Raw genomic sequence first — 17,189 nt, forward strand, 5'->3', positions numbered from 1 at the left:
TGCTAAAACCACTGACTCCACATTCTAAATTTCCAACGAGCTACAAGAGGAGGCACCAGCTGGGGCCGAGGGTTATCATCCATTCCCAGGAGAGATTCGCTTCCTTGCACAGCTGCCCCCGGTTCTCAGAGAAGCGCCACGGGCCCCTCTAACGTTACTGTAGATCTCTCGGCGCTAGGTGCCTGTCCCCGGGATCTTGAACTTCGCCTCCCTCTCACTTTCAGCCAGAACTGGAGAGAGTCAGGAAAGGCGCTGGGAGGGAGCAGAAGCCCAGCGGAGAGGCTAGAAGAAGAAGGTTGGGGGTGCCTGTTACCTGCGAAGGTTCTCGAGGTCTCCTTCCAGCCTTGGTAATAATCCCGGTCAGCGCCGCGTCCTCCCCCAAATCCAAACTTTTGCTTGGTCCTCCAGGTGGCGGGGGCGGCGACGGTGGGTGCTGCCGGAGCCCGGCCCTTTCGCCCGCTGCGTCGGGGCGCGAGGGTGCAGAGGCCGAAGGCTCAGAGCGGCGCGCGCCTCCCCGTAGCCGGCCGATGCCCGGGCGCCCCGCTAGCCTCTCTCGCTCTCGCCTTTCTCCCCTACGGAGTCGCGGCATCGTCTTCCCCAGTCCTCCGCCACCTACGCCTCCAGGACTCGAGCATGCCACTTTCTCTCGGCTCCGGCCGCCGCGGCCCCCTCCCCTCCTCCTCTGCCTCCCCCTCTCCGCCTCGGTCACGCCAACGAGTCCCGAAAGGCGGGCGAGCGAGGAAGGCGGCGGAAAGAGGCCCCGCGGCGCCGGGGCTCCTCGGAGACAGAGGACCCCGGGGGGCGTCTGGAGAGCCGGGCGAGCGCGCCTCGGACGCCCGGGTGCCCACCTCGCAGAGCCCTGCGCGTGGCGCTGCGCGGGGCTCGCTTGAGTGCTGCACCGGCTCCGCGTGGGTCGGGAGGTTTCTCAGACCTCACTGCTGCCTGGATGCGACGCGGCCCGGCTAATGTAGGCGCCGCGGCCCCCACCCCCACCCTCCTGACACCCCCGGGAGATGTTTACAGTAATGAATTCGCGGGATCGCCTCCGCGGCTCCCGCGCTCCTCCTCTCCCCCAGTCCCTCGCGCTCTGGCGCGCTCCCCACTTCTAGCCCTCTTTCTCTCCCTCCCTCGCTTACTCCCTCCCTCTCGGAGTCCCTCCCACATTTCTGGTTTAAAGAATGCTTGGGAGGCGCGGCCGCAACCCAAAGCTTTCCAAGAGGCCAAGTCAGACTCGGCTCTTAACCCTGTCCTCCCTGAAGAGAGTTGCCAAGCGCGGGGCTGACACCGCGGATGACATCGAGACTGTGCATGCCGCCTCTTCTCTCTTTACCCTGCACCATCTCACCCACCCCCCAACTCTTAGGGATAATGCCACCATCTGAACACTGAAAGCCGATTTACCTCCTTCCCACTTGGTGTTGTACTTCCAATATCTATTACTTAGATACTAAGACATGATCGAAGCGTGAGAATAGAGGGTAAAAATATTACAAGTCTCTCAACCAAGATGGCGTTATTTCAAATGCAAGTAAAGTTGGTGGTTTGCCCCCCACCCCATCATTAGTTCCCTGATCCCGGACCTTCTTAAATAACTCTACTTGGGAATATAATCCAAAATTGAATATGATTATTTTAAACACCCCATTTTTTTCTCCCTTCACGCTGGCCTCCGGAAAGAGCGTTGTTCACTTTCCCCAAATATTACAACGGACAACCAAATTCAGCCTCACAGATTTAGGAAACGGGCTTGACAGCTAAAGAAGCCTGATTTAAATACAGGCAACATTTCCAATTCCCAATCTCTTTGCAACAGTGAAAAAGTAATGTAAGAAAACCAGGTGCACGTCTCTTTGGAGGGGGTGTCTTGTTTTCTCCTCTAATTTCATTGCCGCAGCTCCTGCCTCCAGTAAGTTGCTGTCATGTTCTAACTAGTCTGTACAGAGGCCGAATCTGAACAGAAGAGGGAGAGCGAGCTCGCGCCAAGTGCTGGGCTGTGCAGAGACGCGCCGTTGGTGGGGCCAGGCCAAAAGTACCCACGAGCTTGAAACTAGCACAGGACAAACTCCCGAAGGATCCGTTCGGATAGCGCAGCAGAAGAGTTGGGCAGGGGCGGTGGCCACAACCAGCCGGCTAGGGATGATTTCTGGGTCCTCAGTTCAAAGCCTGAGTCACTTGGCACCACTTTCCCAATTGTTTTCATTTCCTTCGCATCCCTGTTAGGTCTATCGCCTCCACGCACTTGAGCGCTTAAATCGTGTTAAAACGACTTGGAAAAACGCCCGATTTGCCTCCCAGGCACAAGCCACGCACAGATCCACCCAGACGCACACCGGAGAGGCACGCTGGCACACACGACCCAGGCAAATAATGCATAAGGCAAAGATGGCTAAGAAAATGCTTTGACTGACATATACATAGCCAGCTTCTCCCCAAACTCAGTGTGTGAGTAATATCCGGAGGGTGGGGCACATGGCTGGGGGAGTTAATTGGACTAGGACAGTGAGTGCCATCTTGCTAAGAGGTTCCAGGAGCAAAACACCAGCGACGACAGCAGCGGTGGCCTCCGCCTCCACCAGCAGCTGCCGCCAGCGAGAGCCTCACACGCTCCGGGAGTTTCCCGGGCATCAAGTGTGGGTCCAGCCCGCCCCAATAACCCCCTTTCCCGATACTTCCTTTCCCTGGTTAGTGCCCAGACTTCAACCTTGATCTTGCCCCGGGGTTACAAACGAGAAGTGACCGTGCCGGCTGAAACCGAGGGGAACTAGCTAGAACCGGTGAGCGCGATGGAGGGATCTGTACTGCCGGCTCCCAGCCCGCGCAGGGACGAATTGGCAGCTAGAGAGGCTCTGCTCCCGCCCTCCTCACTGTCACCTTGCCCCCCTGCACTCAGCGCCCAGAGGTGTTAACCACCCCCTCCCCGCGTCCCACGCAGGCGGCGCAGGGAACTCAATCGGTGTTCAGCTTAGTGGGCTGCCCGTGTCCTCACCGCCCCCGATGGCGCGCGGAGAGGACGCGCTGGTCCTAGCTCAGTGCCTGGCCACTGATGACCAGACGGGCTGGAGAAAGACTTGGTTTGGGAGAAAGTAATCCCCTCCCTAACTCGAAGGAAAACGAATTAGCATCCCCCGCATCTTCTTAGCCACTAATCGATCCCGGATTGCGGGCAGGGGGCGTGCTGGTGGCTTTAGACGCTTGCTCTCGATAATAACGCTGGTGATATTAACAGCAGATGGAGCGGGCTCAGGGTGGGGACGTAGGAACGTTCACATTCATTCTTGGGATGTGAGAGGCTGGATTCCGGCAAGTTTAGTGGCTCTAGAAACTTAATTTAGGGTGATGCTTCCAGCAGGCTAGCAAATTTGCGTTTTGACTCAGAGCTCAGTTACAAAACTCCTTAGAGGAAGTGTATTCGACCTGCTAATAGACCTCTCTAAAGTCGGGGGAGAGTTAAGCAGCTTATTTTCTCTCTGGATGAAAGATAAAGACTAAAACATCCCACCCACCCGATGATTACCCCTGCTGGTTAACAACCACCCCCACCACACACACAAAAAAAAGAAAGGAAAGAAAGAGAGAAACCGCGTGGTGCTAGCGTAGTGGCAGCCCCGGCAGCTACTGAAAACTCCACCTGGCACCACAGCCCTTTTACCTGGCGGCGCGTCTCCTTGCAATGGGCTCATCCAAATCCGACAGGGTCAGGGAGGTGGAAAGGGAAGAAGCTGGCGCGACAGCAGCGGGGATCCCGGGGCATGGTATTGTTTTAGGGGTCGCCGCCGAGGTCCCTCCTGCCCATCGTTGAGAACTGCCAACTTGGTCCCGGAGCTGGGTGGACACGGCGGCAGCCCTGGAGCAGCCGCCTCGCCGCTGCTTGACTACCAGGACCTAGGGCCAGAGACGCACCCTGCGCGGTCGCTGCTCAACGCCTCAGCGCCGAGATTGCAGCTACTGATGTTCTCTCCCAGAGCTGGTTCCTCTGTGGTGACAATGGAAGATGCCAAAATTGCGAGTGACGGCGACAGGTTTCGAACGTACAACTAACTACAAGGTACCCTGCTGGAGACTGCAAGCTACTTTCCCCCTCCCCCTCATCTCCCTCCTACAGGGGAGGGAATTAATTTAACCCTGTGTGCGCCTTACACTCCCTGGAGAAGCTGGAATCGACTAGGAAACCGCAGGCGGCGGCTCCGGGGGCAAGAGCTTTGTTCACGTGCGTTTCCAGTGGGTGTGTTGCTATCTGGGGGCACTCGCGTGGCAAGACGCCAGTGGCAGGCTTCCAGCGCCAGACTCCGACATGGGAAGGAGCCCTAGCATTTCATCCGGACCAGACCCAGCCCTCGGAATCTATTTTTTGCCTCCGGTTACCAGATTTGTTGAAGTTGCCAGGGAAGTTGGGTTTTATTCCTTTATTTCTTCCCCCCTTCCTGTCCCTCGTATCATTTCCTTTCCTAGCGGCTCTTTGAATATGTGGAACTCTCTGCTTGTTCTAACTCGAGCTTTTAACTGTTTTGCGTGTGCGAGACGAACTGTGTAAGGAACCCACCTACCCACGCCACATTTAAATGAAATAGCAAGGAAAACTGCCTCCCACCCGTGCATCCAGTGCCCGCATAAGCCAAATGACCACGTATTCAAATAAGACTAAAACACGGGAAAATGGAGAGGGGTCGGGTTTGAGGGAGTCGGCGATGTGACTAGAGAGATGGAAAGGTGGGGATGGAGGGGGGCACAGAGCCTTAGAATGGTATAAACAGGAGAACTACAAACAGGAATGACGATGCAGAAAATATACGAGTTTCAACATTGGAAGCAGCAGGCCAGCTTTATGCGCCTAGATTTTGATTGGCATTATTTCCCCGGCTCCTTTGGGAGCGGTTAAAGGAAAAACAAAACAAAACAACAACAACAACAAAACAAACAATACAGCAGCGTCCGCCTCGGTCACCCAGATGCTTTGCATTTTGTAGCAGCTTCGTTTAAGTGCTCTGGACTCCCAAGAAGTTAACTGGAGTTGGAGACGAGTCTTTTCGTGGACGCGGATGTAAGTTTAGAAAAGAGAAAACTGACAGCAGAATGCTTCTGCTATCACCGTCATACCCAGATGAGCCAGAGCGTCGTCGCCCCGAGCGCCAACTCAGACACCTTCAACCGACCCGTTCTTTCTCGAAAGAAAGAAAAATGCCGAGTCTTTAATAATGATTCAGAGGGTAACACGTGGATCTTGCGGAAACTGAGTTATTTTAAAAAGAGAAAACGTGTTTCTCCACCAGAAAGATGTCCTAATCTCTCTCTCTGCAACGTACCCCAGTCAGTGAGAATCTGCAATAGCCATTTCAAAAGCCTCCCCAGCCAGGCCAGCTCGCAGAGGCGGTGGGTGGGAAAGCTGTTTCCAGCCGCCGGGTGCAGAATTCCGCTGTAAATCCTTCTAGTGTGCCAAGGGGGCAGCAAAGCATAGGGATAGCTTGTCAGGCTGCAGAACCAACGCGAAAGACCACATTTGGGGACAAATACTCATCTACCTGCTTTTAAACATCCATCTTCCTGTGTGTGTCAGTTACATAAGTATGCACATGATGTCTTTGATACCTTGATCTAAGATAACAGTATATTATTTTATCTTTAAGAATCCATTTTTGATTAAAGGCAAAACAGAACCTTGTACAGGTTTAACTTTCTGATTTATGCTCCTGGAAAATGAATAAGACTGAAAAAGGAAGAGGGGATGGTTGCAGATGTACAAAATTTGTATTTTATTAGTGCTGTTTCCAAATTATAAGAAAACAGTATCATGTGGCTGTGCTCCCTCTGTGAGAATGTTGGTGCGATTACTGTAATCTGGATGAGGAAAGTGAAGTATGGAACAATATCACACCAAATGTAGGAACATAATCTCTGTAACAAATTTCTTATCCGCATGATCTATGAGTCAGCTTTAGAAATACGTGATGACGGGGCCAGAGGAAGCAAAGGAATAGCAAATGTGGTTCGAGGGCTCCAGAGTATGATAATTTTTCAGACTCACAAAACTGTGATACTAAGGTTATTTTCATTGAGAAATTATCACTTATCCATAAGGATAGGGAAGTATAGAGACAAAAAAAAAAAAAATCTGTGAGCTTCGAAAAACAGAAAGTCAGCTCATTAGTTATGTTTAGGCCTTCAGTCCTCAATGGGGTTTTCACTTCAATTGAAATTTGACTTCCCTTTCAAATCCTTTAACACCCTCTCTCCATGTCTCTTGTACCCTCCCCCATCTGCACATGCACACTGTACGTTGGCCTGTCTTTCTCATACTTGGTGAAAGGAAAAATAACACAGGATTCTGAATCACAAGATCATGGTTTAAGCCCAAAGCCCTGAAAATTTTGATCTTGGATAAGTTCCGTTTCGAGCCACTGTCTACTCATTTATAAAATGAGCATAAAGATACCTGTTTGACCAGCCTCATATTGTTGTCACATAATGAGTCAGTGTATGTGATCAGTGCTTTAGAAATCTGAGTGGTTGTTGCTAACGATATTATCTTTGCATCACACAGTCCCAGCCTTCAAAACAGAGGAAAATTACATCAATCTGAACATAGTTTCCCCTGAAGTGATCATCTTCGAACACTTATCAAAAGGAAGAAACCAACACTGCTACATTGCCATTAACTGAACTGCACACTTTATTCATACTTTATCAGTTCTTTTACACCACTGTCCTTGTTTCTGTTTCAGGATTCCATCTAGGATACTGCATAGCCTTCAGTCAGTACATCTCCTGTGCTCTGTGACAGGTCCTCAGTCTTTCCTTGCTTTTTGTGACCCTGAGAGTTTTGAGGAGTAATGGTCAGGTATTTTGTCTCTCAGTTTTGGTTTGTCTGATGTTTTGTCGTGATTGAACTCTAATTATGGGTTTGGGGAAGTAATACCATGGAGGTGTAGTGTGTTCTCATCACATCATGTCAGGCAGTACAGGATGTCAGCATGACCTCGTCACTCTCTAGGTATTGTGTGCAGGGTTTCTCTACTGTAAAGTTATTTGTCCTTTTACATAATCTATTCTTTGGAGGTAAATCAGTAAGCCCTGCCCACCCTCATGAATTTGGAATTTTTAAATAAGCCAAATAAGCAGTTAGTGCAATTTGTAAACATCACCCCACCTCACCCCAGATATCAAATTCACCCAGAAATAATCTCCCAGGAAATTCCTCCTGCACGATGCTATATCCTTAGGAAAGTGTTCAACAATCTCTTCTTGGCTATATATTTTGAATCATCTTTAACTACCGCATGTTTTACAATCCCCAAACACAGTAATTCCCAAATCGTGTTGATTCTATTCTGAAATGCCCCCTTCTTTTTCAATCCTCATTGTCATATCTGGTCGGTTTAGAATTCCAACTTCCCTATGAAAAGATGACATCCATGACTTCTTATCCTTCTTTCTCTTTCTTGGTTTTCTGACAGTATAGTGTTCACTTCATTCTCCTTTAAAGTGATAATAGCTATCTACATGATTGTTTCTGGACTAGACCTAAGAGTCTCAAAGAACTGAGTCAGTCTTAGTTTTCTCTTCTCCTGGTAAATACTCAAATTATGCTTGTTGACTTCATGAGTAAACTCCTCCAGCAGGTAGAGAGAATAAATCCTTTCTTCTAAGAAAAGAATTTTTGTAATGAAGTCGATGGTGAACACACTGGAGAGGTAGCTTTTCATTTCTCTCATGAGTATAAACTACTTCTAATGCATGGTATCCTTTTTTGTGAATGTGGCTTGATTTATGTGAATCCATGACATTGAAATACATACCCTTCTGATTTTGAAACACCACACTACAGTATATAATTCATCTATTCATTTAATAATCATTTGTAGAAAACACAAAACATGTGTCAGGAATGTGATGAATATATTGAGTCCCTATTCGGTCCACACTCAGTCTAATGGAGTCACATAGACAAATAATTATACACTCATTAGGGAAATATAACAATTTCGTTATAGGCAATGTAGTTTAGTGCCCTGAAATAGTTTTTCTCTAGAGGGAAGACCTCATCCAAGTGATGATGTAGCTCTTTTGACAATGTATGGATTTTACAAGGGACTTTGCAACATCATTTTTATATCCAGCCTTCTCCATAGCACAGCCCCAGGTACCAACTGGAGTCCTCTGTCTCATGGAAAGCTCTTTGGGCCAAGAATTGGAAAATCAGTGTGGAAGTAATTGCATGAATATCCATTTCCCCAAGCCTTGGTTTCTTTGCCTTTCCATGCAGGTTACAAGATGATTATGCGTGAACAGAAACAGAAGGTACATACTGACAGGAAACAAATGCACGTTAAACCATGGAGATTTCCTTTTACATAAACCTGCCATTTGTTAAGCAGTTGCTCTCTGTTCCAAAGGGAAGCTGGCAAAAACTTGAAGCAAATATTCTGCAACAGCACTGGGGAAGAATAAGTAAGGGAAATGCTTTCTAAAAAAGGGTATAGGCAAGATATAAAGATGTAAACCGTTTTAAGAAGAGATGAATGATATACCCAAGGACTTATTCAAACCTGGACGCTACCATTGTAGAAATGTTACTGAGCTTTCTATATCTGACTGTAGTTCTGATGAAGAGGGAGGTGCCATTTTAATCTGAGAAAACACATTTATCTGACTGGCTATATAAGATTCTAAATTTGTGTGTGTGTGTGTGTGTGTGTGTGTGTGTGTGTGTAATTATATATATATACATATATAAAATTTCCCACTACACTATACACACATATATTAGAATAATAAAATTGCATTATATAGAAAGTCAAAAATAGTTTTTGAGACTGACTCATTATGAGGAAAAAAATATCGTATCTATTAAACTTTGTGTAGTTGCAAGAGCCCTAAACTTGGACTTGGAAGATGGTACTTCAAGTTTCCACTACATTGTCAGGGAAATCACTAAGTTGCACGAAGCCTCAGTTTCTCTTCTGTCAAAAGAGCAAAACCAAAATTGTTTTCCAAGGTTGATATATAAAGAATAAGTGAGGTACTTCCAAGTTCAAAATAAGAATAAACTGTCATTATTTATATAATGATTGTATTTTATGTCATTTAATGTGAGATATATTTTACTCTGTTTTTACTTTAATCTTAAGCCATGGGTTTACTTGTTTTGCTATTTTTTGCTTTTCTGGGCACCTTGTTTTACACACTGCCCCAGAGTTTCAAACATACAGAGCTGCCTAGTTTCTGCAAAGTTGCTCTGAACAATACTTTCAGGTGCCACTCTTCACTACCAAGTTTTTAACTACCCAAAAGATAAACTTCCTCAGCTTAAGGCATCGTTAGTTTATTTTCTCACTGTATCATTTAAAAAATTCATATAAATTGCTATTGGCCAATTTCTTCCACAGTTCCTCCACTTAGCTGTAACTAAATTAACTAAAAGAAAGTAAAGTTTTTCAAGTGATTCTTTTTTTAATCTTCTTGTTGGATTATTTTAGCCCTTGAGTTTTCGGGATGTAGTCACCTATTTACCTACTCAGTTGGAACAACTTGGATTTCATGTTTTCCGCTTCCTCTACTTGAAACATTTTTTAAAAATAAAATGAACACTAAATTTAAAGACATAGTTCCTCACAGATAGTGTCTTTTTCTCTCTCTCTCTCTCTCCACCTTTGAAAATTTCTATTAGTACAATATTTTGTAAACATGTTAGAAAATCATGTACTATGAATGCGACTGAGCTTACTAGCATTTGGTTTTTACTCTTTATCAATGGTACAGGAGCAGGAGTTAAAGTCTCCTTCCTGAAAACTGAAAAGTCACTGTGGATGACTATTTTTTATTTTATTTTTTTTTATAGCATGACAAAAGCCATGAGGCTCCTTTCTCTGAAGGTCATTTAAAGCTTGATTTTGAAAGGCTTTCCCATTTTCCTTGCTGGTTTGAAGGGATGTCTAGTGAATCTCAAACACAATATCAAATCACAGAAAGACTTGAATTGTTCTGTTTTTGGATTATGTATTTATTTTTATTTCCAAAGATTCTGCGATTTTTTACGTAGCGTGATTTCCTCTTCCTTTCACTCCAATGCTTTATAAATGGTATCGTGTTAGATTATTAAGTGCAGCAGATGTAATAATATGGATTCTAAGTTAGAGTTATTAGAAAGTCAAGCAGTTAACATTAAAAGTACCTCTATTTGTAGAACCTTTACTCCTGGCAGTATTCCTAAATGAATTACTTTATCTGAACTCCCTAACCCCACCCACATGTACCAAGGCACAGAAATAGTGAAGCAGCTAGGAGCAGATGTCATGTCCCCAGAAGCCTCTCCAGAGTTTAGCCCAGTACCCTGCTGTACATGTTATCCTCTCATCAGTAAGATTCTTTTCTTGTCACTATGGAAAAAGCCAAAGGTATTTAATTATTTTTTCTAACTGTCTATGAATGAAAAGCCAGATTCCTTCAAAGATACGTGTAATCCTCATATGTCTGTCCTAAACAGACAGCCTTAAAAATGATAGAAGTAAGTCTGTAAAAGCTAAGGCCTCAACATCTTTACGGAAATGCAAATCAAAGCCACAATGAGATATCACTTTACTCACACTTGAATGGCTATAATAAAAAAGACAGACAATAATCACTGTTGTTGAGTAAGTAGAGAAATTGGAACCCTCATACACTGCTGATGGGAATGTAAAATAGTACAACCACTTTGAAAAACAGTTTGGTGTGAAGTTGCCTTTCAACGTTAAACATACATTTATCATATGACCCAGAAATTCCATTCCTAGGTACATCTACCCAAGAGAAATGAAAACATATGTCCACACAAACACTTTCACACAAATGTTCTTAGCAGCATTATTCATAATAGCCCCAAATTGGAAACAACCTAAATGTCCATTAACTGGTAGAAAACATGTAGCATATCTATGCAATGGAATACTATTTGTCAATGAAAGGGAACAGAGATTGGATACCTGCTAAGGCATGGAGGAACCTCAGAAACATTTTGTTCAGTCAAAGAAGCCATAAAAGAAGAGAACACACATTGTATGATTTAATTCATAGAAATGTACAGTCAAAGCAAAGTTTATGAAGACAGAAAGTAGATTAGAGGGTGACAAGGGGGGAAGAAGCTGGGGGTGGGAAGAAAGAACAAGGATTAATAGTAAACATGCGTGAAAGATCATAATGTGAAGATAAAAATGTTTTAAAATCGATTCATGGTAATGGATGTATATGTTGGCAAATGTACTACAAGTATCATTGAATTATACACTTGAAATGAGTGAATTATATGATATGCAAAATATGTCTAAATAAAATTATTTTTTAAAAGCTAAGAGGGTTGGTGTCAATGTCTATGAATATATAAGCTGGGTAATAATCTAGTTAGATCCCCTCCATTAAAAAAAACTAGTAATCTTGTTAGATTCCCTCAGTAAATAGGACTTGAATTATCTCAAGAGTGATAAATAAAGACTGGAGAGTATTAGAAATAGTAAACTAATATGTAAGTCGGAACAATTCCTCTTATTCGCTACTTCTTCAAAACAGCAGGTAATTTGCAATCTGATTAAATCCACGTGTGTGACCCCTAAAATTCAGAAATAGAATAAACAAAATGCAAAGTTGCATATTCTTTCCACTCCATTCTCTAAAAAAAAAGCAAATGAAATAACATTTTTAAAATGTCTATGAATCAAAGGGAAAACAAATTTTCTGCTTTTGTATTAAGTTCTCTGCTCACCAGACTCCTCTGCCAAAACAGTGTTCTATTTTTACAACACATGGTACATTTTTTTTTTTACTGTGGATCAAGGAAACATGATGTTTTATTAATAAAAATCTATTTTTGATATTAGAATTATTGATTATTTTAACACATACCTTGAATAGTTTAGTTCTTTCAGATATTCATCAACCAGGAATCTTCTTGCTTTCCTGTCCAGCTAGGGCAATACAAATATCATTTTGTAAGGATGTCAATTTTTTTTCTAGAAAAATAAGAAACCACAAGATAGATGGGTTAAGAAGAAAGTCAGACACAGTATCAGTTGCCAAAAGAAAAAAAGAAAAAGACAACATCTTGTCCATCAAAGAGTTCAGATCAAGAGTCTTTTTTTTCTCAAATGATGACAGCTCCAGAGTTCCGAGTAACCAGAAAATAAATAAGCAAACCTACTGAAGGTGTTTCTCCATGGTTTCCACTGTAATGTCTGGTATAGATAAACATGTCATTTTACTAGGAGGATTACCTGGGGAAAAAAATAGCTACAGCAGACAAAGAAAAAAGAAGAAAATTGATTAAGTGCATGTCATGCCTGTTACACTGGGATGAACTGTCATCATGCTTTTCTGGATGCTGCTGACGAAAATGTCCAGAAAGAATAATATACCTTCAACAATATAAAAGGATTCAAATTACAAATTTATAATCTTCACCTGAGTAGCTTCAGGACAACCGACATAGCGGCTCTCAGCCGAAAATGGGCCCTTCTTGGTATTCTGCGTTCATTTTTCTCAAACAGGAGTTTACCCACTAGATGTGGTGAAATCGAGTTTGTGTGATCTTTAATGGCCTTTTTACAGCCAGGAAGACCTTGTTTTTCAGGCTTCAGGAAACTGTTGATAGAAAGAAGGAGGTTGGAACTGTGAATAGATCTACTGGACCTGAGAGTCATCCATCACCTAGTCACAACAGCATCCCAGATGGGAGAGAGTAGAGGGTGGGCATATTTAAGGAGGTGTGAACTTTGAATGGACAGAAAAACACAGTTCTCAAGGTTTTGAGATCAACTTCTTAAACTGACTCAATGAAAAAATATTTTATCATGGATATAAATCATTACAAATATATATGTAAAATTTTCCATATTACTCTCAGGTTTTAGGATAAGAGTAGAAACTAGGTTGGAAGGGATTGAGAAAATTTGCCAATTGGCCAAGTTCTTTGCCAATGCGTTATAGGATGTGTTTACGTCTAAGAACATGTTGTGGTCTATTTGGAATAGAATCAGGCTGAGTTCTGGTATCAAATATATTTCCAACTAACTGAGTATTTAGGAAAGCCACTCGATTTTCTTAGGCCCCAGATGTCTCATCTCATAGGTGATAATAATTTCTGGCAAACTTGCTCTCCATCATTTGGTAAGCATAGAATAAAATGATAAATGTAAAAGTAAGAGAAAGGCATTTCTGTAAGCAAAGGTGTCATTCTTATTTAAAAATGAGACTGTCTCCTCTTTAACCCCTTAGTTTGCTTGAGGATGAAAGCCAGGGTAACTCCTCTAGGAAATGATCTGGTTCTGGTTTACATTTCTTGTTATGAGGGCGATAAAGGGCTGATCTTTAGATGTGAAGAGTACAAAGTCCTATGCTTGGGCTGGAGTTTGCAAAACCTCATTAATCATGCTCCATTGTGTTATAGGTTCTGTAAACATTGCAAAAGCATAAAGTACAGCCCTTCTATTAGTGACATCTTTCCAACCTAACTCCAGGAAGCCTTTGAGATTTCCTTAAATGACTGGATTTCATTTCAGTCATTAGTTAACCCTGCCTAGTGGGTGATTCTGAATCCCACCAGGCAGGAGAAAGGGGATATGTATTCAAACAGTACAAACATGGCTTGTCCCAGTCACATAACCATTAAGAACAGCAGGGAGCCTTTCCTTTCTCAGGATAAGTTAAATCACTTATGTGAATCCCATAATATATAAAAATATATTTTTTTGATTGCCTTTGGAAACAAATGCTATGAAGTTGTAGTTAGAAAAAGAATGCTGATAATCTTTTCCTACGGATATTGTGGGTGAAATTAAAAGGCAAATATTATTTCTTACAAATTTATACATTCTACTGGCAAAATCTTTTTAGGTATGAATGGGCCACTCTAAACAACTAAGAAGCCAGGCCACTCTTGGGACTATGAATCAGAGGACACTTGGTACTCACTAGGACTCATATACTCAAGATTCCTCCTTATATTTTGGTTACACTTAGCTTCAAAGTCTATAAAATCCACTATGTGTAAATATTTTGTTTATTTATTTATTTATTTATTTATTTTATTAATATTTTCCTAAATGGAGATGTTTTAAAGCACATCTATCGGATGGAATGCAGTTTTTTGTTTTGTTTTGTTTTGTTGTGTTTTGTTTTAGCTATAATAACAAAACCCCAACAGAATTAATGTAAATGAGATTGTTTAAATTACTGTGTGGGTAAAACTCATAGAAAAACATATCAATGTATATTTTATTATTATTAATTCTGCAACTTAGTTGAAGAAGAGTATATTAAGTCCCAATTTCCAAGTTATTTGGGGAGGTCCAGATGTAGTAAATTGAATAAAATCATTAATTTCTTGGCTGTTTTTCTTGCCTTTGACGCCTTTTATTCCTTTACACACCAGGAAAAGCCATGGATGTGGTGGTTGATCTAATAAGGGAAATGTTGCTTTTTCTATAGTAAGCAAGCTATTTTCCTTCCATATAGGTCGCAAGGAAAACTTCCTGAGTCTAATAGGGAAAGAGCAAATGGCATGATCTGAGACAATCCATAAATACCTGTGTATAAACAACTCAAGATATATGACATTCTTACAATGGGTCACAATTAATAAAATGTTTATGGAAAATAAAGCATGTGTTTCCTATACCTATAACTTTGTTGAGATTCATTGAGCTTTGCTTTCTATCTCCTGTCTCTTTCTAGCTCCTAAAAGTTTTGCCTTTCATACTAAAAAAGACTTTTCACATATTTCAAAATAGTGAAATTCAAACTAAGCAATTACTAAGACTAATAAGAATTAATCATCATGCATATCCAAATAATTGCAGATTCCAAATTAGAATCATTGATAACAAGATAATATGTATGTGATAATGTCAACATACTTATAACAAAGGACTCTGCAGCATTAATACAGTTATGCAATTATTCTGTTTCTTGCATATCATAACCAGTGAACATGTCTAATATTACATTATCTTTCTCATAGCTGTAGTATATTACCTACTCAAATTTAGCTAATTTTCCAACAAAAATCCATATTCATTCTACCGTACTTGGACCTTATTGACCTGTCCTTAAATTGAATGTTCTCTTTCTACTTTTTCAAACTTCACTTTTTTTTTTTTTTGTATGTGCATGGTATCCACGTTTTATTGCTTACCTTACTAAATATTTCTGAAACCCAACTATGTGCCAAGCACTGTATTTAATGCTGGTAAAGTAGCTGCAAGATGTAGATTATTGCAAAGAAATAGACAAGGAAGTGAAATTACAGTACATTTGTGGTAATAAGAGCTAGATTAGGGAAAACGTAAAGTTCTATGGGAGAACATAGGAAAGACACCTAACTCAGTCTTTTGGAGTCAAGAATCCTTTCTTGTAGGGTGTGGAATATTATAGAAACTTAAAGTTGTTGAGAAAGGGGGAATGGAGAACCAACAGAGACAGTAATGGGGCTTGCAAGTTGTGTTTAAAAAGTTGAGCTTTACATTGAAGTAAACTGGGAGCCATTGAAGGTTTCCAAATAGGGGAATAGTAAGATCCAGTTCGTTCTGTTGCTCCTCCCTCAGCCATAGACAATATGTAAACATGAGTGTGAATGTATTCCAATAAAACTATTTACAATACAAGGCCGCTGGCAGGAATTGACTCATAAGCCACAGTTTGCAAAACTAGAGAGCTGCTGATGAGGTAAAATGGCAAAGCTTTGCTCACTGGCTAGTAGTAAGGGAGAGGGAGATTTCTGGCTTAGTCAATGTGTGACAGATAACTTACCAATGGGTGACCCTAAGTATGATTAAAGGTGCATGTATTTATATTATATATCATGTAGAATTTTGCAGAAGGCAATTACACAGTTAGAAAAGTGATTCTAATTTGGAGAATATCTTTAAAATGGCTGTACAAATGAGTTCGATTAAGCACTGTAGAATCAAAGTGTAAGCTAGTCATTCCATCTTTTTAAAAAATTACGACAAAACTTTATACCTGAAAAACGAATAATCATTTTTTAAAACATGGTAATTTGGAAGACAGAATTTGTTTGAGCACTACTGAGTTCTAAGAATATAAGGTGCTAGATATGGGTAAAGTATTACGACGCAGTAACGTGTAATATTTTGAAATGCTTAACAAAGAGTCCCACATAAGCTGCAGAAAGAGGCGTTAAATATGGAACCATTTAAAGAAAGGAAATGACTCACAGGAAGAGAGCCAATCTGAAAATTCAGAGAAATATAGGGAGGAGACCAAGGAAAAATCCAGAGTGAAATGAAGTAACTGGGGAGCAGATGGTGCAATATCTCATTCTTAAGAGATAAGAGGAGTGAAGAATCTGCCTTTTCTCCTCAAAAAGTTTCATTAGTTATATTTGTATTCCATTTCTTTCATTTTGGGAGTAGTTTCACTGGTGATTTATCTTTATTCAAGATTGGAATTTTACCAATTTCCCATATAATGTCACTGCTTTCACCTAAAGATCTAGGATGCTCATGCCATTTTTTTTTCTTACCCACTCCATCTCCATTTTTGCTTCCATCTTTCATATTCTGCGGAGGAACATAAAGTCAGTGAGGTTTCACCCTAATGTGATGTTAAAATATTTTGGCAACTCCTAATTACTGGTTTCTGCAAGACATTTGGGAGATATTATATACTATGAGTAAAGGAAATCCTTTTACCCTTCCTTTTTGGCATGCTTTTCTTCAGCTATCACAGTTAGACCATCAATGGGAGAAGATGTAGCTTTTAAATTCTTGGCAAGTATAACTTGGAACTTCAACCTTTTATTGGTTTTAGCATCCACAATCCAGATATCCTGCCCAGACCCCCATCCCCGTGCCCCTTCACCCATCCCCATTCTCTGAAAATTTTGTGTCAGTGTCTTCAGCATCTGAAAACTTTTGGCATGGAAACCACCACCAAACAATGAAACATTTCCTTTTCATGTACATTGAGTCACGTCAATGTGCTTTAGATCTTGAAAACCCCTCCCAGAACTGTCTAAATGCCCCCATTTTAAAGGAGGGCATTGATACAAATGTCAAAAACCTATGACAGCAGGGTTGATGCCATCCCTAGTGCTTAATTCCAACATGACAAGCCCTGAGTACGTCCAGATGTATGCGGATAAGGTTTCGTTTAACTTGCCCAGAAATAGAACTTGGAGGAATACAATTGAAGGCTATTTATTTAGA

The 17,189-nt window shown here is 41.8% G+C and overlaps 1 protein-coding gene across 3 annotated transcripts in view; it reads right to left on the reverse strand.

The window, feature by feature from the left end:
- Positions 1 to 4,088, reverse strand: part of FLRT2 (fibronectin leucine rich transmembrane protein 2) — a 99,824-nt gene extending 95,736 nt beyond the window's left edge. For 2 of the 3 annotated variants that reach the window (XM_019731118.2, XM_019731120.2), the window contains exon 1: positions 3,650 to 4,088. The gene's annotated coding sequence lies outside the window, so the exon portion shown is untranslated. Of the gene's footprint in view, positions 1 to 313; positions 416 to 3,649 lie in introns of those variants that run through there. The other variant, XM_019731121.2, reaches the window with a different exon arrangement.
- Positions 4,089 to 17,189: the final 13,101 nt, after the last annotated feature.

Source organism: Rhinolophus sinicus, linkage group LG03 (assembly GCF_036562045.2).
Source record: "Rhinolophus sinicus isolate RSC01 linkage group LG03, ASM3656204v1, whole genome shotgun sequence".
NCBI lineage: Eukaryota > Metazoa > Chordata > Mammalia > Chiroptera > Rhinolophidae > Rhinolophus > Rhinolophus sinicus.